The sequence below is a fragment of the Xenopus tropicalis genome, chromosome 3 (genome assembly GCF_000004195.4).
Source record: "Xenopus tropicalis strain Nigerian chromosome 3, UCB_Xtro_10.0, whole genome shotgun sequence".
Classification (NCBI taxonomy): Eukaryota; Metazoa; Chordata; class Amphibia; order Anura; family Pipidae; genus Xenopus; species Xenopus tropicalis.
Genome location: NC_030679.2, coordinates 145,083,179 through 145,103,471, shown reverse-complemented (window position 1 = coordinate 145,103,471; position 20,293 = coordinate 145,083,179). Strand labels below are relative to the sequence as shown.

Here is a 20,293-nt window from a genome sequence, read left to right as displayed (position 1 = left end):
TTGATTAGGAAATCTATTGACCAACCTTCTTCAGATGTTTCCTGTATCTTGTGAGATTTTTAACTTGGTTGATTCCACCTATTAATTAGGAAATCTATTGACCAACCTTTTTCAAATGTTTCCTGTATCTTGTGAGATCTTTAACTTGGTTGATTCCACCTATTAATTAGGAAATCTATTGACCAAAATTCTTCAGATTTTTCCTGTATCTTGTGAGATCTTTAACTTGGTTGATTTAACCTATTAATTAGGAAATCTATTGACCAACCTTCTTCACATGTTTCCTGTATCTTTTGAGATCTTTAACTTGGTTGATTCCACCTATTAAATAGGAAATCTATTGACCAAAATTCTCTCTTGTGAGAGATCTTTGACCAAGGTTCTTCAGATGTTTCCTGTATGTTTGAGGTTCACTCAAAAAACAACCAGAATACCTCACACACCAGTTGGTGCTGTGGCTCGGTTGTTTAAGCTGCCTCTCTCATACACTACACATCCTTAGTTTGGTTCTCAGCAGTGCCTCCATTTTCTTGACATCTTTAATGCAGAAATCCCATATTACATACACAGGCCAACCTGGAAGTCATCTGACCATCTAACCAAAAGGCTGAATGGTCAAGTACTGTGAAAGTTGGCCTCATTGGCGATTGGAGCATTAGTAAGCTATGAATTTGTATTCATTTCCCTTCATTTTTTAGCACTAATGGCCGGTACCCAGAGGCACAAACAGCCCCCCCAGCCCAAAAAACAGTGACTGTCTGTGGCACCTTACAGCGCCCCTGGCATTTGCCTGAACCCACAGATTGCCAGTCCAGGCTGCTTGTGGCTGATGAGTTTTGTATTGTAATAAAGTTCTTGGTATGTAGCATGGCAACTTTGCTTAAAGGCATTTGCACTGAAGCAGGTGATTATGCACAATTGCCCAAGTGGGGAGTCTTATATTTGAGACTTGAAAAACATTTACCAGGAGTGGGGTTTGAACCCACGCAGATATACATCCATTGGATCTTAAGTCCAACGCCTTAACCACTCGGCCATCCTGGTTATACGATGAAAGGAGAGACTCAGCCACAGTAGATTGGTTCCATGAATAGGTGCCGGGATATGTGGATCACACCCTTGTCAGCAGTGTTATTATCCAATGAGTTAGTGTTATAACTAAAAAAAAATGTCAGAGTTATAATATAAAAACTACTTTTTGATTCCCTTTGGAAGGCTCCACCAAAAATCATGTGGCGCTGTGGCTTAGTTGTTTAAAGTGCCTGTCTAGTAAACAGGAGGTCCTGAGTTCAGCTCTCATCAGTGCCTTGCTCTCTTTGTTTCCGTCAACCTTAAACTTGGAAGTACGAGCTTCCCGCCTGTGTGCAATTTCTCTCACTAGCATACCTTTGAAAAGATGATGTCGGTATGGTAGGCAAAAGAAAGGAGTCAAACTAAAACGACATGCATACTATACCAAATAACATAAAGCTGCAGTGCCACAGGCTCCCCATACTCGGCCCTAGTTACTCATTTCAGAGGAGGGGAATGAGCTTTTAGCTGACCTTGTAGAAAGGTGCACACTTGTAGCTCACTGAATTTACAGGCAAGGGAGAAAGAAGTTGCGGAATGGGGCATCAGTGTGCTTATTTCTCTTTCTGTCCACAGGATCAGCCCCAACCGGTTGGCGCTGTGGCTTAGTTGGTTAAAGCGCCTGTCTTGTAAACAGGAGATCCTGAGTTCGACTCTCAGCAGTGCCTGCCTCCTTCCTTTAAAGCTTGCGGGGAATAGCTAGAGCGTGCCTTTGGCTCTCTTGCCCATGTCTGTTCTCTGAACTTATCTGCCCGTTAAAGCATGGTTCCTCTGAAAACTCCCAGCCTGTTTTACATGCAGATGTCAGTCTCCTGGCAAGTGTATGCCTACCAACCAAGCAACGGCCGCTTCCTATCAAAGTGTGGAACTGTGTCTTGGGTCAATTAGACACATCTTTTCATGCTTAGCCCGAATAATGTTCCTGTCAAGATTGCAAAGTAGCTAGGCTTACTGAGCTTCAAGCTACAGACTGGGGACGAAAGGTATTGGTGGTTGGAGGTAAAACATGTGCGTTGGGGGGAAATTCCTTGGTAATAAAGGATGTTTTCAGGTTGTTGATTTGGTTTTGCTAATGAGCGCTGCTCACGCCTGCCAAGGAGCAAGGCTCACACCTGAATCAAGAATTTGTCATGAGTTTTAATGCAGAGCTGACAAATATGTTTCAATCAAGGCCTTCTTCTTCTTAATTATCCACCTGTCTAACAGATATCTCGAGAGTTTAACAGCAAGTAATACTTGCCCAATAATCCTGATCTTGGTGCAATCTTCTGCATGTGCCCATTTTTTATTTTTATGCCCTTGACAGAGGCTGTAGTCTGGCGCTGTGGCTTAGTTGGTTAAAGCGCCTGTCTAGTAAACAGGAGATCCTGAGTTCGAATCTCAGCAGTGCCTCATTTTCATCTATAAGATTCCATTCTGTTTGAGGTAGTCCAATTACGGGTAAACATGGCAATTACTGGATGGCCTACTGGATGGCCAACTGAATAGTCCATAGGGATAGCCAATTAGCTTTGCTGTGAGCTGAACTAGAAAGAGTTGCGGCTCTTCTCACTTCCAAACGTGGGCAGTATACTCCCTGGCAATGAATGAGGCTTTTGTTGATCTCACTTTTTTCCTATTGAAGCTACTCCATGTTTGGTCCTTGTTATGTACATGATTAGACTACCAATGCTATGGGATGGATATTCCCCTCCCTTCTTTGCAGCTGACACCTTCTTTCGAGTAATTGTGATTGTGAAAATAAAGTAGTACTTGACAAAAAATGGCTTGTGTAAAGAAAATTGTGTGTTTTTTGTGAATTTAAATGGGACTTGTAATTAAAATGACTATTACTTTATTTTTTATTACCGTTATTATACATTCATTTTAAAATTAGGCTATTTTCACTGACCTTACCCCCCTCTTCTATATAAACAGGGCAAATTGTTCAGATATTTTTATAACAAAAAAACCCTCTCTTCTCTACGTAGTAGCCTTTCAGGAACTCATTATCATGGGCTTCTCTGTGGACTGATAATTAGTTTTATCAGATCCTTTTATGTTCTTTTGAATTTGTAGGAAGTGGCAGGAAGTGCTAAAGTGAAACTGGCTTCATATTCTTGTTTAGTGGCAGAAAAAACAGAAACCATAGATATTTCCTTAATTACAACAATAGGCAAAAAGTATATTCAGCACAAGTCCTACTCATTAAGCTAATATTGAAAATGGATGTATACTGTCCCTTAAAAACAGAAAACAAAGGGGACCTCGCATGTCCAATGGACGAGGTGGCCGAGTGGTTAAGGCGATGGACTGCTAATCCATTGTGCTCAGCACGCGTGGGTTCGAATCCCATCCTCGTCGGTAGAAGTTTTCATGTAGTGAATATGTTCAATACTGTAGTCCGTTACCTTTCAGAAAAGTTCATCAAGTTGCTTGTGGAACGCTATGCATCTATATTGTCCGTACACAGCCCCAATTACCTGATCTGAGCCAAAGTAAGGAAGAGCTGTGGACAGTGACATTGAAATCAGTTAATACCTGTAGTACTTCTCTATAAGCTAAAGACAATGTAACCCAGATCCTATCACTATGAGTGGAACTGATGGGCTACTATAAAAAGAAGTTACAGTGAAGAATGCACCATGTATTGCTTTATAGCATTTTGTGAGATCTATGATTTGATTGATTCCATCTATTGATTAGGAAATCTATTGACCAACCTTCTTCAGATGTTTCCTATATCTTGTGAGATCTTTAACTTGGTTGATTTAACCTATTAATTAGGAAATCTATTGACCAACCTTCTTCAGATGTTTCCTGTATCTTGTGAGATTTTTAACTTGGTTGATTCCACCTATTAATTAGGAAATCTATTGACCAACCTTTTTCAAATGTTTCCTGTATCTTGTGAGATCTTTAACTTGGTTGATTCCACCTATTAATTAGGAAATCTATTGACCAAAATTCTTCAGATTTTTCCTGTATCTTGTGAGATCTTTAACTTGGTTGATTTAACCTATTAATTAGGAAATCTATTGACCAACCTTCTTCACATGTTTCCTGTATCTTTTGAGATCTTTAACTTGGTTGATTCCACCTATTAAATAGGAAATCTATTGACCAAAATTCTCTCTTGTGAGAGATCTTTGACCAAGGTTCTTCAGATGTTTCCTGTATGTTTGAGGTTCACTCAAAAAACAACCAGAATACCTCACACACCAGTTGGTGCTGTGGCTCGGTTGTTTAAGCTGCCTCTCTCATACACTACACATCCTTAGTTTGGTTCTCAGCAGTGCCTCCATTTTCTTGACATCTTTAATGCAGAAATCCCATATTACATACACAGGCCAACCTGGAAGTCATCTGACCATCTAACCAAAAGGCTGAATGGTCAAGTACTGTGAAAGTTGGCCTCATTGGCGATTGGAGCATTAGTAAGCTATGAATTTGTATTCATTTCCCTTCATTTTTTAGCACTAATGGCCGGTACCCAGAGGCACAAACAGCCCCCCCAGCCCAAAAAACAGTGACTGTCTGTGGCACCTTACAGCCCCCCTGGCATTTGCCTGAACCCACAGATTGCCAGTCCAGGCTGCTTGTGGCTGATGAGTTTTGTATTGTAATAAAGTTCTTGGTATGTAGCATGGCAACTTTGCTTAAAGGCATTTGCACTGAAGCAGGTGATTATGCACAATTGCCCAAGTGGGGAGTCTTATATTTGAGACTTGAAAAACATTTACCAGGAGTGGGGTTTGAACCCACGCGGATATACATCCATTGGATCTTAAGTCCAACGCCTTAACCACTCGGCCATCCTGGTTATACGATGAAAGGAGAGACTCAGCCACAGTAGATTGGTTCCATGAATAGGTGCCGGGATATGTGGATCACACCCTTGTCAGCAGTGTTATTATCCAATGAGTTAGTGTTGTAACTAAAAAAAAATGTCAGAGTTATAATATAAAAACTACTTTTTGATTCCCTTTGGAAGGCTCCACCAAAAATCATGTGGCGCTGTGGCTTAGTTGTTTAAAGTGCCTGTCTAGTAAACAGGAGGTCCTGAGTTCAGCTCTCATCAGTGCCTTGCTCTCTTTGTTTCCGTCAACCTTAAACTTGGAAGTACGAGCTTCCCGCCTGTGTGCAATTTCTCTCACTAGCATGCCTTTGAAAAGATGATGTCGGTATGGTAGGCAAAAGAAAGGAGTCAAACTAAAATGACATGCATACTATACCAAATAACATAAAGCTGCAGTGCCACAGGCTCCCCATACTCGGCCCTAGTTACTCATTTCAGAGGAGGGGAATGAGCTTTTAGCTGACCTTGTAGAAAGGTGCACACTTGTAGCTCACTGAATTTACAGGCAAGGGAGAAAGAAGTTGCGGAATGGGGCATCAGTGTGCTTATTTCTCTTTCTGTCCACAGGGTCAGCCCCAACCGGTTGGCGCTGTGGCTTAGTTGGTTAAAGCGCCTGTCTTGTAAACAGGAGATCCTGAGTTCGACTCTCAGCAGTGCCTGCCTTCTTCCTTTAAAGCTTGCAGGGAATGGCTAGAGCGTGCCTTTGGCTCTCTTGCCCATGTCTGTTCTCTGAACGTATCTTCCCGTTAAAACCTCGTTCCTTTGAAAACTCCCAGCCTCTTTTACATGCAGATGTCAGTCTCCTGGCAAGTGTATGCCTACCAACCAAGCAACGGCCGCTTCCTATCAAAGTGTGGAACTGTGTCTTGGGTCAATTAGACACATCTTTTCATGCTTAGCCCGAATAATGTTCCTGTCAAGATTGCAAAGTAGCTAGGCTTACTGAGCTTCAAGCTACAGACTGGGGACGAAAGGTATTGGTGGTTGGAGGTAAAACATGTGCGTTGGGGGGAAATTCCTTGGTAATAAAGGATGTTTTCAGGTTGTTGATTTGGTTTTGCTAATGAGCGCTGCTCACGCCTGCCAAAGAGCAAGGCTCACACCTGAATCAAGAATTTGTCATGAGTTTTAATGCAGAGCTGACAAATATGTTTCAATCAAGGCCTTCTTCTTCTTAATTATCCACCTGTCTAACAGATATCTCGAGAGTTTAACAGCAAGTAATACTTGCCCAATAATCCTGATCTTGGTGCAATCTTCTGCATGTGCCCATTTTTTATTTTTATGTCCTTGACAGAGGCTGTATTCTGGCGCTGTGGCTTAGTTGGTTAAAGCGCCTGTCTAGTAAACAGGAGATCCTGAGTTCGAATCTCAGCAGTGCCTCATTTTCATCTATAAGATTCCATTCTGTTTGAGGTAGTCCAATTACAGGTAAACATGGCAATTACTGGATGGCCTACTGGATGGCCAACTGAATAGTCCATAGGGATAGCCAATTAGCTTTGCTGTGAGCTGAACTAGAAAGAGTTGCGGCTCTTCTCACTTCCAAACGTGGGCAGTATACTCCCTGGCAATGAATGAGGCTTTTGTTGATCTCACTTTTTTCCTATTGAAGCTACTCCATGTTTGGTCCTTGTTATGTACATGATTAGACTACCAATGCTATGGGATGGATATTCCCCTCCCTTCTTTGCAGCTGACACCTTCTTTCGACTGAGTAATAGTGATTGTGAAAATAAAGTAGTACTTGACAAAAAATGGCTTGTGTAAAGAAAATTGTGTGTTTTTTGTGAATTTAAATGGGACTTGTAATTAAAATGACTATTACTTTATTTTTTATTACCGTTATTATACATTCATTTTAAAATTAGGCTATTTTCACTGACCTTACCCCCCTCTTCTATATAAACAGGGCAAATTGTTCAGATATTTTTATAACAAAAAAACCCTCTCTTCTCTACGTAGTAGCCTTTCAGGAACTCATTATCATGGGCTTCTCTGTGGACTGATAATTAGTTTTATCAGATCCTTTTATGTTCTTTTGAATTGGTAGGAAGTGGCAGGAAGTGCTAAAGTGAAACTGGCTTCATATTCTTGTTTAGTGGCAGAAAAAACAGAAACCATAGATATTTCCTTAATTACAACAATAGGCAAAAAGTATATTCAGCACAAGTCCTACTCATTAAGCTAATATTGAAAATGGATGTATACTGTCCCTTAAAAACAGAAAACAAAGGGGACCTCGCATGTCCAATGGACGAGGTGGCCGAGTGGTTAAGGCGATGGACTGCTAATCCATTGTGCTCAGCACGCGTGGGTTCGAATCCCATCCTCGTCGGTAGAAGTTTTCATGTAGTGAATATGTTCAATACTGTAGTCCGTTACCTTTCAGAAAAGTTCATCAAGTTGCTTGTGGAACGCTATGCATCTATATTGTCCGTACACAGCCCCAATTACCTGATCTGAGCCAAAGTAAGGAAGAGCTGTGGACAGTGACATTGAAATCAGTTAATACCTGTAGTACTTCTCTATAAGCTAAAGACAATGTAACCCAGATCCTATCACTATGAGTGGAACTGATGGGCTACTATAAAAAGAAGTTACAGTGAAGAATGCACCATGTATTGCTTTATAGCATTTTGTGAGATCTATGATTTGATTGATTCCATCTATTGATTAGGAAATCTATTGACCAACCTTCTTCAGATGTTTCCTATATCTTGTGAGATCTTTAACTTGGTTGATTTAACCTATTAATTAGGAAATCTATTGACCAACCTTCTTCAGATGTTTCCTGTATCTTGTGAGATTTTTAACTTGGTTGATTCCACCTATTAATTAGGAAATCTATTGACCAACCTTTTTCAAATGTTTCCTGTATCTTGTGAGATCTTTAACTTGGTTGATTCCACCTATTAATTAGGAAATCTATTGACCAAAATTCTTCAGATTTTTCCTGTATCTTGTGAGATCTTTAACTTGGTTGATTTAACCTATTAATTAGGAAATCTATTGACCAACCTTCTTCACATGTTTCCTGTATCTTTTGAGATCTTTAACTTGGTTGATTCCACCTATTAAATAGGAAATCTATTGACCAAAATTCTCTCTTGTGAGAGATCTTTGACCAAGGTTCTTCAGATGTTTCCTGTATGTTTGAGGTTCACTCAAAAAACAACCAGAATACCTCACACACCAGTTGGTGCTGTGGCTCGGTTGTTTAAGCTGCCTCTCTCATACACTACACATCCTTAGTTTGGTTCTCAGCAGTGCCTCCATTTTCTTGACATCTTTAATGCAGAAATCCCATATTACATACACAGGCCAACCTGGAAGTCATCTGACCATCTAACCAAAAGGCTGAATGGTCAAGTACTGTGAAAGTTGGCCTCATTGGCGATTGGAGCATTAGTAAGCTATGAATTTGTATTCATTTCCCTTCATTTTTTAGCACTAATGGCCGGTACCCAGAGGCACAAACAGCCCCCCCAGCCCAAAAAACAGTGACTGTCTGTGGCACCTTACAGCCCCCCTGGCATTTGCCTGAACCCACAGATTGCCAGTCCAGGCTGCTTGTGGCTGATGAGTTTTGTATTGTAATAAAGTTCTTGGTATGTAGCATGGCAACTTTGCTTAAAGGCATTTGCACTGAAGCAGGTGATTATGCACAATTGCCCAAGTGGGGAGTCTTATATTTGAGACTTGAAAAACATTTACCAGGAGTGGGGTTTGAACCCACGCGGATATACATCCATTGGATCTTAAGTCCAACGCCTTAACCACTCGGCCATCCTGGTTATACGATGAAAGGAGAGACTCAGCCACAGTAGATTGGTTCCATGAATAGGTGCCGGGATATGTGGATCACACCCTTGTCAGCAGTGTTATTATCCAATGAGTTAGTGTTGTAACTAAAAAAAAATGTCAGAGTTATAATATAAAAACTACTTTTTGATTCCCTTTGGAAGGCTCCACCAAAAATCATGTGGCGCTGTGGCTTAGTTGTTTAAAGTGCCTGTCTAGTAAACAGGAGGTCCTGAGTTCAGCTCTCATCAGTGCCTTGCTCTCTTTGTTTCCGTCAACCTTAAACTTGGAAGTACGAGCTTCCCGCCTGTGTGCAATTTCTCTCACTAGCATGCCTTTGAAAAGATGATGTCGGTATGGTAGGCAAAAGAAAGGAGTCAAACTAAAACGACATGCATACTATACCAAATAACATAAAGCTGCAGTGCCACAGGCTCCCCATACTCGGCCCTAGTTACTCATTTCAGAGGAGGGGAATGAGCTTTTAGCTGACCTTGTAGAAAGGTGCACACTTGTAGCTCACTGAATTTACAGGCAAGGGAGAAAGAAGTTGCGGAATGGGGCATCAGTGTGCTTATTTCTCTTTCTGTCCACAGGATCAGCGCTGTGGCTTAGTTGGTTAAAGCGCCTGTCTTGTAAACAGGAGATCCTGAGTTCGACTCTCAGCAGTGCCTACCTTCTTCCTTTAAAGCTTGCGGGGAATGGCTAGAGCGTGCCTTTGGCTCTCTTGCCCATGTCTGTTCTCTGAACGTATCTTCCCGTTAAAACCTCGTTCCTTTGAAAACTCCCAGCCTGTTTTACATGCAGATGTCAGTCTCCTGGCAAGTGTATGCCTACCAACCAAGCAACGGCCGCTTCCTATCAAAGTGTGGAACTGTGTCTTGGGTCAATTAGACACATCTTTTCATGCTTAGCCCGAATAATGTTCCTGTCAAGATTGCAAAGTAGCTAGGCTTACTGAGCTTCAAGCTACAGACTGGGGACGAAAGGTATTGGTGGTTGGAGGTAAAACATGTGCGTTGGGGGGAAATTCCTTGGTAATAAAGGATGTGTTCAGGTTGTTGATTTGGTTTTGCTAATGAGCGCTGCTCACGCCTGCCAAGGAGCAAGGCTCACACTTGAATCAAGAATTTGTCATGGGTTTTAATGCAGAGCTGACAAATATGTTTCAATCAAGGCCTTCTTCTTCTTAATTATCCACCTGTCTAACAGATATCTCGAGAGTTTAACAGCAAGTAATACTTGCCCAATAATCCTGATCTTGGTGCAATCTTCTGCATGTGCCCATTTTTTATTTTTATGCCCTTGACAGAGGCTGTAGTCTGGCGCTGTGGCTTAGTTGGTTAAAGCGCCTGTCTAGTAAACAGGAGATCCTGAGTTCGAATCTCAGCAGTGCCTCATTTTCATCTATAAGATTCCATTCTGTTTGAGGTAGTCCAATTACGGGTAAACATGGCAATTACTGGATGGCCTACTGGATGGCCAACTGAATAGTCCATAGGGATAGCCAATTAGCTTTGCTGTGAGCTGAACTAGAAAGAGTTGCGGCTCTTCTCACTTCCAAACGTGGGCAGTATACTCCCTGGCAATGAATGAGGCTTTTGTTGATCTCACTTTTTTCCTATTGAAGCTACTCCATGTTTGGTCCTTGTTATGTACATGATTAGACTACCAATGCTATGGGATGGATATTCCCCTCCCTTCTTTGCAGCTGACACCTTCTTTCGACTGAGTAATAGTGATTGTGAAAATAAAGTAGTACTTGACAAAAAATGGCTTGTGTAAAGAAAATTGTGTGTTTTTTGTGAATTTAAATGGGACTTGTAATTAAAATGACTATTACTTTATTTTTTATTACCGTTATTATACATTCATTTTAAAATTAGGCTATTTTCACTGACCTTACCCCCCTCTTCTATATAAACAGGGCAAATTGTTCAGATATTTTTATAACAAAAAAACCCTCTCTTCTCTACGTAGTAGCCTTTCAGGAACTCATTATCATGGGCTTCTCTGTGGACTGATAATTAGTTTTATCAGATCCTTTTATGTTCTTTTGAATTGGTAGGAAGTGGCAGGAAGTGCTAAAGTGAAACTGGCTTCATATTCTTGTTTAGTGGCAGAAAAAACAGAAACCATAGATATTTCCTTAATTACAACAATAGGCAAAAAGTATATTCAGCACAAGTCCTACTCATTAAGCTAATATTGAAAATGGATGTATACTGTCCCTTAAAAACAGAAAACAAAGGGGACCTCGCATGTCCAATGGACGAGGTGGCCGAGTGGTTAAGGCGATGGACTGCTAATCCATTGTGCTCAGCACGCGTGGGTTCGAGTCCCATCCTCATCGGTAGAAGTTTTCATGTAGTGAATATGTTCAATACTGTAGTCCGTTACCTTTCAGAAAAGTTCATCAAGTTGCTTGTGGAACGCTATGCATTTATATTGTCCGTACACAGCCCCAATTACCTGATCTGAGCCAAAGTAAGGAAGAGCTGTGGACAGTGACATTTAAATCAGTTAATACCTGTAGTACTTCTCTATAAGCTAAAGACAATGTAACCCAGATCCTATCACTATGAGTGGAACTGATGGGCTACTATAAAAACAAGTTACAGTGAAGAATGCACCATGTATTGCTTTATAGCATTTTGTGAGATCTATGATTTGATTGATTCCATCTATTGATTAGGAAATCTATTGACCAACCTTCTTCAGATGTTTCCTATATCTTGTGAGATCTTTAACTTGGTTGATTTAACCTATTAATTAGGAAATCTATTGACCAACCTTCTTCAGATGTTTCCTGTATCTTGTGAGATTTTTAACTTGGTTGATTCCACCTATTAATTAGGAAATCTATTGACCAACCTTTTTCAAATGTTTCCTGTATCTTGTGAGATCTTTAACTTGGTTGATTCCACCTATTAATTAGGAAATCTATTGACCAAAATTCTTCAGATTTTTCCTGTATCTTGTGAGATCTTTAACTTGGTTGATTTAACCTATTAATTAGGAAATCTATTGACCAACCTTCTTCACATGTTTCCTGTATCTTTTGAGATCTTTAACTTGGTTGATTCCACCTATTAAATAGGAAATCTATTGACCAAAATTCTCTCTTGTGAGAGATCTTTGACCAAGGTTCTTCAGATGTTTCCTGTATGTTTGAGGTTCACTCAAAAAACAACCAGAATACCTCACACACCAGTTGGTGCTGTGGCTCGGTTGTTTAAGCTGCCTCTCTCATACACTACACATCCTTAGTTTGGTTCTCAGCAGTGCCTCCATTTTCTTGACATCTTTAATGCAGAAATCCCATATTACATACACAGGCCAACCTGGAAGTCATCTGACCATCTAACCAAAAGGCTGAATGGTCAAGTACTGTGAAAGTTGGCCTCATTGGCGATTGGAGCATTAGTAAGCTATGAATTTGTATTCATTTCCCTTCATTTTTTAGCACTAATGGCCGGTACCCAGAGGCACAAACAGCCCCCCCAGCCCAAAAAACAGTGACTGTCTGTGGCACCTTACAGCCCCCCTGGCATTTGCCTGAACCCACAGATTGCCAGTCCAGGCTGCTTGTGGCTGATGAGTTTTGTATTGTAATAAAGTTCTTGGTATGTAGCATGGCAACTTTGCTTAAAGGCATTTGCACTGAAGCAGGTGATTATGCACAATTGCCCAAGTGGGGAGTCTTATATTTGAGACTTGAAAAACATTTACCAGGAGTGGGGTTTGAACCCACGCGGATATACATCCATTGGATCTTAAGTCCAACGCCTTAACCACTCGGCCATCCTGGTTATACGATGAAAGGAGAGACTCAGCCACAGTAGATTGGTTCCATGAATAGGTGCCGGGATATGTGGATCACACCCTTGTCAGCAGTGTTATTATCCAATGAGTTAGTGTTGTAACTAAAAAAAAATGTCAGAGTTATAATATAAAAACTACTTTTTGATTCCCTTTGGAAGGCTCCACCAAAAATCATGTGGCGCTGTGGCTTAGTTGTTTAAAGTGCCTGTCTAGTAAACAGGAGGTCCTGAGTTCAGCTCTCATCAGTGCCTTGCTCTCTTTGTTTCCGTCAACCTTAAACTTGGAAGTACGAGCTTCCCGCCTGTGTGCAATTTCTCTCACTAGCATGCCTTTGAAAAGATGATGTCGGTATGGTAGGCAAAAGAAAGGAGTCAAACTAAAACGACATGCATACTATACCAAATAACATAAAGCTGCAGTGCCACAGGCTCCCCATACTCGGCCCTAGTTACTCATTTCAGAGGAGGGGAATGAGCTTTTAGCTGACCTTGTAGAAAGGTGCACACTTGTAGCTCACTGAATTTACAGGCAAGGGAGAAAGAAGTTGCGGAATGGGGCATCAGTGTGCTTATTTCTCTTTCTGTCCACAGGATCAGCCCCAACCGGTTGGCGCTGTGGCTTAGTTGGTTAAAGCGCCTGTCTTGTAAACAGGAGATCCTGAGTTCGACTCTCAGCAGTGCCTGCCTCCTTCCTTTAAAGCTTGCGGGGAATAGCTAGAGCGTGCCTTTGGCTCTCTTGCCCATGTCTGTTCTCTGAACTTATCTGCCCGTTAAAGCATGGTTCCTCTGAAAACTCCCAGCCTGTTTTACATGCAGATGTCAGTCTCCTGGCAAGTGTATGCCTACCAACCAAGCAACGGCCGCTTCCTATCAAAGTGTGGAACTGTGTCTTGGGTCAATTAGACACATCTTTTCATGCTTAGCCCGAATAATGTTCCTGTCAAGATTGCAAAGTAGCTAGGCTTACTGAGCTTCAAGCTACAGACTGGGGACGAAAGGTATTGGTGGTTGGAGGTAAAACATGTGCGTTGGGGGGAAATTCCTTGGTAATAAAGGATGTGTTCAGGTTGTTGATTTGGTTTTGCTAATGAGCGCTGCTCACGCCTGCCAAGGAGCAAGGCTCACACCTGAATCAAGAATTTGTCATGAGTTTTAATGCAGAGCTGACAAATATGTTTCAATCAAGGCCTTCTTCTTCTTAATTATCCACCTGTCTAACAGATATCTCGAGAGTTTAACAGCAAGTAATACTTGCCCAATAATCCTGATCTTGGTGCAATCTTCTGCATGTGCCCATTTTTTATTTTTATGCCCTTGACAGAGGCTGTAGTCTGGCACTGTGGCTTAGTTGGTTAAAGCGCCTGTCTAGTAAACAGAAGATCCTGAGTTCGAATCTCAGCAGTGCCTCATTTTCATCTATAAGATTCCATTCTGTTTGAGGTAGTCCAATTACGGGTAAACATGGCAATTACTGGATGGCCTACAGGATGGCCAACCGAATAGTCCATAGGGATAGCCAATTAGCTTTGCTGTGAGCTGAACTAGAAAGAGTTGCGGCTCTTCTCACTTCCAAACGTGGGCAGTATACTCCCTGGCAATGAATGAGGCTTTTGTTGATCTCACTTTTTTCCTATTGAAGCTACTCCATGTTTGGTCCTTGTTATGTACATGATTAGACTACCAATGCTATGGGATGGATATTCCCCTCCCTTCTTTGCAGCTGACACCTTCTTTCGACTGAGTAATAGTGATTGTGAAAATAAAGTAGTACTTGACAAAAAATGGCTTGTGTAAAGAAAATTGTGTGTTTTTTGTGAATTTAAATGGGACTTGTAATTAAAATGACTATTACTTTATTTTTTATTACCGTTATTATACATTCATTTTAAAATTAGGCTATTTTCACTGACCTTACCCCCCTCTTCTATATAAACAGGGCAAATTGTTCAGATATTTTTATAACAAAAAAACCCTCTCTTCTCTACGTAGTAGCCTTTCAGGAACTCATTATCATGGGCTTCTCTGTGGACTGATAATTAGTTTTATCAGATCCTTTTATGTTCTTTTGAATTGGTAGGAAGTGGCAGGAAGTGCTAAAGTGAAACTGGCTTCATATTCTTGTTTAGTGGCAGAAAAAACAGAAACCATAGATATTTCCTTAATTACAACAATAGGCAAAAAGTATATTCAGCACAAGTCCTACTCATTAAGCTAATATTGAAAATGGATGTATACTGTCCCTTAAAAACAGAAAACAAAGGGGACCTCGCATGTCCAATGGACGAGGTGGCCGAGTGGTTAAGGCGATGGACTGCTAATCCATTGTGCTCAGCACGCGTGGGTTCGAATCCCATCCTCGTCGGTAGAAGTTTTCATGTAGTGAATATGTTCAATACTGTAGTCCGTTACCTTTCAGAAAAGTTCATCAAGTTGCTTGTGGAACGCTATGCATCTATATTGTCCGTACACAGCCCCAATTACCTGATCTGAGCCAAAGTAAGGAAGAGCTGTGGACAGTGACATTGAAATCAGTTAATACCTGTAGTACTTCTCTATAAGCTAAAGACAATGTAACCCAGATCCTATCACTATGAGTGGAACTGATGGGCTACTATAAAAAGAAGTTACAGTGAAGAATGCACCATGTATTGCTTTATAGCATTTTGTGAGATCTATGATTTGATTGATTCCATCTATTGATTAGGAAATCTATTGACCAACCTTCTTCAGATGTTTCCTATACCTTGTGAGATCTTTAACTTGGTTGATTTAACCTATTAATTAGGAAATCTATTGACCAACCTTCTTCAGATGTTTCCTGTATCTTGTGAGATTTTTAACTTGGTTGATTCCACCTATTAATTAGGAAATCTATTGACCAACCTTTTTCAAATGTTTCCTGTATCTTGTGAGATCTTTAACTTGGTTGATTCCACCTATTAATTAGGAAATCTATTGACCAAAATTCTTCAGATTTTTCCTGTATCTTGTGAGATCTTTAACTTGGTTGATTTAACCTATTAATTAGGAAATCTATTGACCAACCTTCTTCACATGTTTCCTGTATCTTTTGAGATCTTTAACTTGGTTGATTCCACCTATTAAATAGGAAATCTATTGACCAAAATTCTCTCTTGTGAGAGATCTTTGACCAAGGTTCTTCAGATGTTTCCTGTATGTTTGAGGTTCACTCAAAAAACAACCAGAATACCTCACACACCAGTTGGTGCTGTGGCTCGGTTGTTTAAGCTGCCTCTCTCATACACTACACATCCTTAGTTTGGTTCTCAGCAGTGCCTCCATTTTCTTGACATCTTTAATGCAGAAATCCCATATTACATACACAGGCCAACCTGGAAGTCATCTAACCAAAAGGCTGAATGGTCAAGTACTGTGAAAGTTGGCCTCATTGGCGATTGGAGCATTAGTAAGCTATGAATTTGTATTCATTTCCCTTCATTTTTTAGCACTAATGGCCGGTACCCAGAGGCACAAACAGCCCCCCCAGCCCAAAAAACAGTGACTGTCTGTGGCACCTTACAGCGCCCCTGGCATTTGCCTGAACCCACAGATTGCCAGTCCAGGCTGCTTGTGGCTGATGAGTTTTGTATTGTAATAAAGTTCTTGGTATGTAGCATGGCAACTTTGCTTAAAGGCATTTGCACTGAAGCAGGTGATTATGCACAATTGCCCAAGTGGGGAGTCTTATATTTGAGACTTGAAAAACATTTACCAGGAGTGGGGTTTGAACCCACGCGGATATACATCCATTGGATCTTAAGTCCAACGCCTTAACCACTCGGCCATCCTGGTTATACGATGAAAGGAGAGACTCAGACACAGTAGATTGGTTCCATGAATAGGTGCCGGGATATGTGGATCACACCCTTGTCAGCAGTGTTAATATCCAATGAGTTAGTGTTGTAACTAAAAAAAAATGTCAGAGTTATAATATAAAAACTACTTTTTGATTCCCTTTGGAAGGCTCCACCAAAAATCATGTGGCGCTGTGGCTTAGTTGTTTAAAGTGCCTGTCTAGTAAACAGGAGGTCCTGAGTTCAGCTCTCATCAGTGCCTTGCTCTCTTTGTTTCCGTCAACCTTAAACTTGGAAGTACGAGCTTCCCGCCTGTGTGCAATTTCTCTCACTAGCATGCCTTTGAAAAGATGATGTCGGTATGGTAGGCAAAAGAAAGGAGTCAAACTAAAACGACATGCATACTATACCAAATAACATAAAGCTGCAGTGCCACAGGCTCCCCATACTCGGCCCTAGTTACTCATTTCAGAGGAGGGGAATGAGCTTTTAGCTGACCTTGTAGAAAGGTGCACACTTGTAGCTCACTGAATTTACAGGCAAGGGAGAAAGAAGTTGCGGAATGGGGCATCAGTGTGCTTATTTCTCTTTCTGTCCACAGGATCAGCCCCAACTGGTTGGCGCTGTGGCTTAGTTGGTTAAAGCGCCTGTCTTGTAAACAGGAGATCCTGAGTTCGACTCTCAGCAGTGCCTGCCTTCTTCCTTTAAAGCTTGCAGGGAATGGCTAGAGCGTGCCTTTGGCTCTCTTGCCCATGTCTGTTCTCTGAACGTATCTTCCCGTTAAAACCTCGTTCCTTTGAAAACTCCCAGCCTGTTTTACATGCAGATGTCAGTCTCCTGGCAAGTGTATGCCTACCAACCAAGCAACGGCCGCTTCCTATCAAAGTGTGGAACTGTGTCTTGGGTCAATTAGACACATCTTTTCATGCTTAGCCCGAATAATGTTCCTGTCAAGATTGCAAAGTAGCTAGGCTTACTGAGCTTCAAGCTACAGACTGGGGACGAAAGGTATTGGTGGTTGGAGGTAAAACATGTGCGTTGGGGGGAAATTCCTTGGTAATAAAGGATGTGTTCAGGTTGTTGATTTGGTTTTGCTAATGAGCGCTGCTCACGCCTGCCAAGGAGCAAGGCTCACACCTGAATCAAGAATTTGTCATGAGTTTTAATGCAGAGCTGACAAATATGTTTCAATCAAGGCCTTCTTCTTCTTAATTATCCACCTGTCTAACAGATATCTCGAGAGTTTAACAGCAAGTAATACTTGCCCAATAATCCTGATCTTGGTGCAATCTTCTGCATGTGCCCATTTTTTATTTTTATGCCCTTGACAGAGGCTGTAGTCTGGTGCTGTGGCTTAGTTGTTAAAGCGCCTGTCTAGTAAACAGGAGATCCTGAGTTCGAATCTCAGCAGTGCCTCATTTTCATCTATAAGATTCCATTCTGTTTGAGGTAGTCCAATTACGGGTAAACATGGCAATTACTGGATGGCCTACTGGATGGCCAACTGAATAGTCCATAGGGATAGCCAATTAGCTTTGCTGTGAGCTGAACTAGAAAGAGTTGCGGCTCTTCTCACTTCCAAACGTGGGCAGTATACTCCCTGGCAATGAATGAGGCTTTTGTTGATCTCACTTTTTTCCTATTGAAGCTACTCCATGTTTGGTCCTTGTTATGTACATGATTAGACTACCAATGCTATGGGATGGATATTCCCCTCCCTTCTTTGCAGCTGACACCTTCTTTCGACTGAGTAATAGTGATTGTGAAAATAAAGTAGTACTTGACAAAAAATGGCTTGTGTAAAGAAAATTGTGTGTTTTTTGTGAATTTAAATGGGACTTGTAATTAAAATGACTATTACTTTATTTTTTATTACCGTTATTATACATTCATTTTAAAATTAGGCTATTTTCACTGACCTTACCCCCCTCTTCTATATAAACAGGGCAAATTGTTCAGATATTTTTATAACAAAAAAACCCTCTCTTCTCTACGTAGTAGCCTTTCAGGAACTCATTATCATGGGCTTCTCTGTGGACTGATAATTAGTTTTATCAGATCCTTTTATGTTCTTTTGAATTGGTAGGAAGTGGCAGGAAGTGCTAAAGTGAAACTGGCTTCATATTCTTGTTTAGTGGCAGAAAAAACAGAAACCATAGATATTTCCTTAATTACAACAATAGGCAAAAAGTATATTCAGCACAAGTCCTACTCATTAAGCTAATATTGAAAATGGATGTATACTGTCCCTTAAAAACAGAAAACAAAGGGGACCTCGCACGTCCAATGGACGAGGTGGCCGAGTGGTTAAGGCGATGGACTGCTAATCCATTGTGCTCAGCACGCGTGGGTTCGAATCCCATCCTCGTCGGTAGAAGTTTTCATGTAGTGAATATATTCAATACTGTAGTCCTTTACCTTTCAGAAAAGTTCATCAAGTTGCTTGTGGAACGCTATGCATCTATATTGTCCGTACACAGCCCCAATTACCTGATCTGAGCCAAAGTAAGGAAGAGCTGTGGACAGTGACATTGAAATCAGTTAATACCTGTAGTACTTCTCTATAAGCTAAAGACAATGTAACCCAGATCCTATCACTATGAGTGGAACTGATGGGCTACTATAAAAAGAAGTTACAGTGAAGAATGCACCATGTATTGCTTTATAGCATTTTGTGAGATCTATGATTTGATTGATTCCATCTATTGATTAGGAAATCTATTGACCAACCTTCTTCAGATGTTTCCTATATCTTGTGAGATCTTTAACTTGGTTGATTTAACCTATTAATTAGGAAATCTATTGACCAACCTTCTTCAGATGTTTCCTGTATCTTGTGAGATTTTTAACTTGGTTGATTCCACCTATTAATTAGGAAATCTATTGACCAAAATTCTCTCTTGTGAGAGATCTTTGACCAAGGTTCTTCAGATGTTTCCTGTATGTTTGAGGTTCACTCAAAAAACAACCAGAATACCTCACACACCAGTTGGTGCTGTGGCTCGGTTGTTTAAGCTGCCTCTCTCATACACTACACATCCTTAGTTTGGTTCTCAGCAGTGCCTCCATTTTCTTGACATCTTTAATGCAGAAATCCCATATTACATACACAGGCCAACCTGGAAGTCATCTGACCATCTAACCAAAAGGCTGAATGGTCAAGTACTGTGAAAGTTGGCCTCATTGGCGATTGGAGCATTAGTAAGCTATGAATTTGTATTCATTTCCCTTCATTTTTTAGCACTAATGGCCGGTACCCAGAGGCACAAACAGCCCCCCCAGCCCAAAAAACAGTGACTGTCTGTGGCACCTTACAGCGCCCCTGGCATTTGCCTGAACCCACAGATTGCCAGTCCAGGCTGCTTGTGGCTGATGAGTTTTGTATTGTAATAAAGTTCTTGGTATGTAGCATGGCAACTTTGCTTAAAGGCATTTGCACTGAAGCAGGTGATTATGCACAATTGCCCAAGTGGGGAGTCTTATATTTGAGACTTGAAAAACATTTACCAGGAGTGGGGTTTGAACCCACGCGGATATACATCCATTGGATCTTAAGTCCAACGCCTTAACCACTCGGCCATCCTGGTTATACGATGAAAGGAGAGACTCAGCCACAGTAGATTGGTTCCATGAATAGGTGCCGGGATATGTGGATCACACCCTTGTCAGCAGTGTTATTATCCAATGAGTTAGTGTTGTAACTAAAAAAAAATGTCAGAGTTATAATATAAAAACTACTTTTTGATTCCCTTTGGAAGGCTCCACCAAAAATCATGTGGCGCTGTGGCTTAGTTGTTTAAAGTGCCTGTCTAGTAAACAGGAGGTCCTGAGTTCAGCTCTCATCAGTGCCTTGCTCTCTTTGTTTCCGTCAACCTTAAACTTGGAAGTACGAGCTTCCCGCCTGTGTGCAATTTCTCTCACTAGCATGCCTTTGAAAAGAT

General features: G+C 41.1%; 19 non-coding genes across 19 annotated transcripts; 13 read left to right on the top strand and 6 right to left on the bottom strand.

Annotated features, from left to right (window-relative positions):
* Positions 1-961: 961 nt before the first annotated feature.
* trnal-uaa lies at positions 962-1,044 on the bottom strand. Its single transcript has one exon. It is a non-coding gene; the product is annotated as a tRNA-Leu (tRNA).
* A 621-nt stretch (positions 1,045-1,665) lies between these two features.
* trnat-ugu lies at positions 1,666-1,739 on the top strand. Its single transcript has one exon. It is a non-coding gene; the product is annotated as a tRNA-Thr (tRNA).
* Positions 1,740-2,389: 650 nt separating this feature from the next.
* On the top strand, positions 2,390-2,463 carry trnat-agu. The gene has a single exon. It is a non-coding gene; the product is annotated as a tRNA-Thr (tRNA).
* Positions 2,464-3,332: 869 nt separating this feature from the next.
* On the top strand, positions 3,333-3,414 carry trnas-gcu. The gene has a single exon. It is a non-coding gene; the product is annotated as a tRNA-Ser (tRNA).
* Positions 3,415-4,790: 1,376 nt separating this feature from the next.
* On the bottom strand, positions 4,791-4,873 carry trnal-uaa. The gene has a single exon. It is a non-coding gene; the product is annotated as a tRNA-Leu (tRNA).
* Positions 4,874-5,494: 621 nt separating this feature from the next.
* On the top strand, positions 5,495-5,568 carry trnat-ugu. The gene has a single exon. It is a non-coding gene; the product is annotated as a tRNA-Thr (tRNA).
* Positions 5,569-6,218: 650 nt separating this feature from the next.
* Positions 6,219-6,292, top strand: trnat-agu. Its single transcript has one exon. It is a non-coding gene; the product is annotated as a tRNA-Thr (tRNA).
* Positions 6,293-7,165: 873 nt separating this feature from the next.
* trnas-gcu lies at positions 7,166-7,247 on the top strand. Its single transcript has one exon. It is a non-coding gene; the product is annotated as a tRNA-Ser (tRNA).
* A 1,376-nt stretch (positions 7,248-8,623) lies between these two features.
* Positions 8,624-8,706, bottom strand: trnal-uaa. The gene has a single exon. It is a non-coding gene; the product is annotated as a tRNA-Leu (tRNA).
* Positions 8,707-9,313: 607 nt separating this feature from the next.
* Positions 9,314-9,387, top strand: trnat-ugu. Its single transcript has one exon. It is a non-coding gene; the product is annotated as a tRNA-Thr (tRNA).
* Positions 9,388-10,037: 650 nt separating this feature from the next.
* trnat-agu lies at positions 10,038-10,111 on the top strand. Its single transcript has one exon. It is a non-coding gene; the product is annotated as a tRNA-Thr (tRNA).
* An 873-nt stretch (positions 10,112-10,984) lies between these two features.
* trnas-gcu lies at positions 10,985-11,066 on the top strand. Its single transcript has one exon. It is a non-coding gene; the product is annotated as a tRNA-Ser (tRNA).
* A 1,376-nt stretch (positions 11,067-12,442) lies between these two features.
* Positions 12,443-12,525, bottom strand: trnal-uaa. The gene has a single exon. It is a non-coding gene; the product is annotated as a tRNA-Leu (tRNA).
* Positions 12,526-13,146: 621 nt separating this feature from the next.
* Positions 13,147-13,220, top strand: trnat-ugu. Its single transcript has one exon. It is a non-coding gene; the product is annotated as a tRNA-Thr (tRNA).
* Positions 13,221-14,817: 1,597 nt separating this feature from the next.
* trnas-gcu lies at positions 14,818-14,899 on the top strand. Its single transcript has one exon. It is a non-coding gene; the product is annotated as a tRNA-Ser (tRNA).
* A 1,368-nt stretch (positions 14,900-16,267) lies between these two features.
* On the bottom strand, positions 16,268-16,350 carry trnal-uaa. Its single transcript has one exon. It is a non-coding gene; the product is annotated as a tRNA-Leu (tRNA).
* Positions 16,351-16,971: 621 nt separating this feature from the next.
* trnat-ugu lies at positions 16,972-17,045 on the top strand. The gene has a single exon. It is a non-coding gene; the product is annotated as a tRNA-Thr (tRNA).
* A 1,596-nt stretch (positions 17,046-18,641) lies between these two features.
* On the top strand, positions 18,642-18,723 carry trnas-gcu. Its single transcript has one exon. It is a non-coding gene; the product is annotated as a tRNA-Ser (tRNA).
* A 1,133-nt stretch (positions 18,724-19,856) lies between these two features.
* On the bottom strand, positions 19,857-19,939 carry trnal-uaa. The gene has a single exon. It is a non-coding gene; the product is annotated as a tRNA-Leu (tRNA).
* Positions 19,940-20,293: the final 354 nt, after the last annotated feature.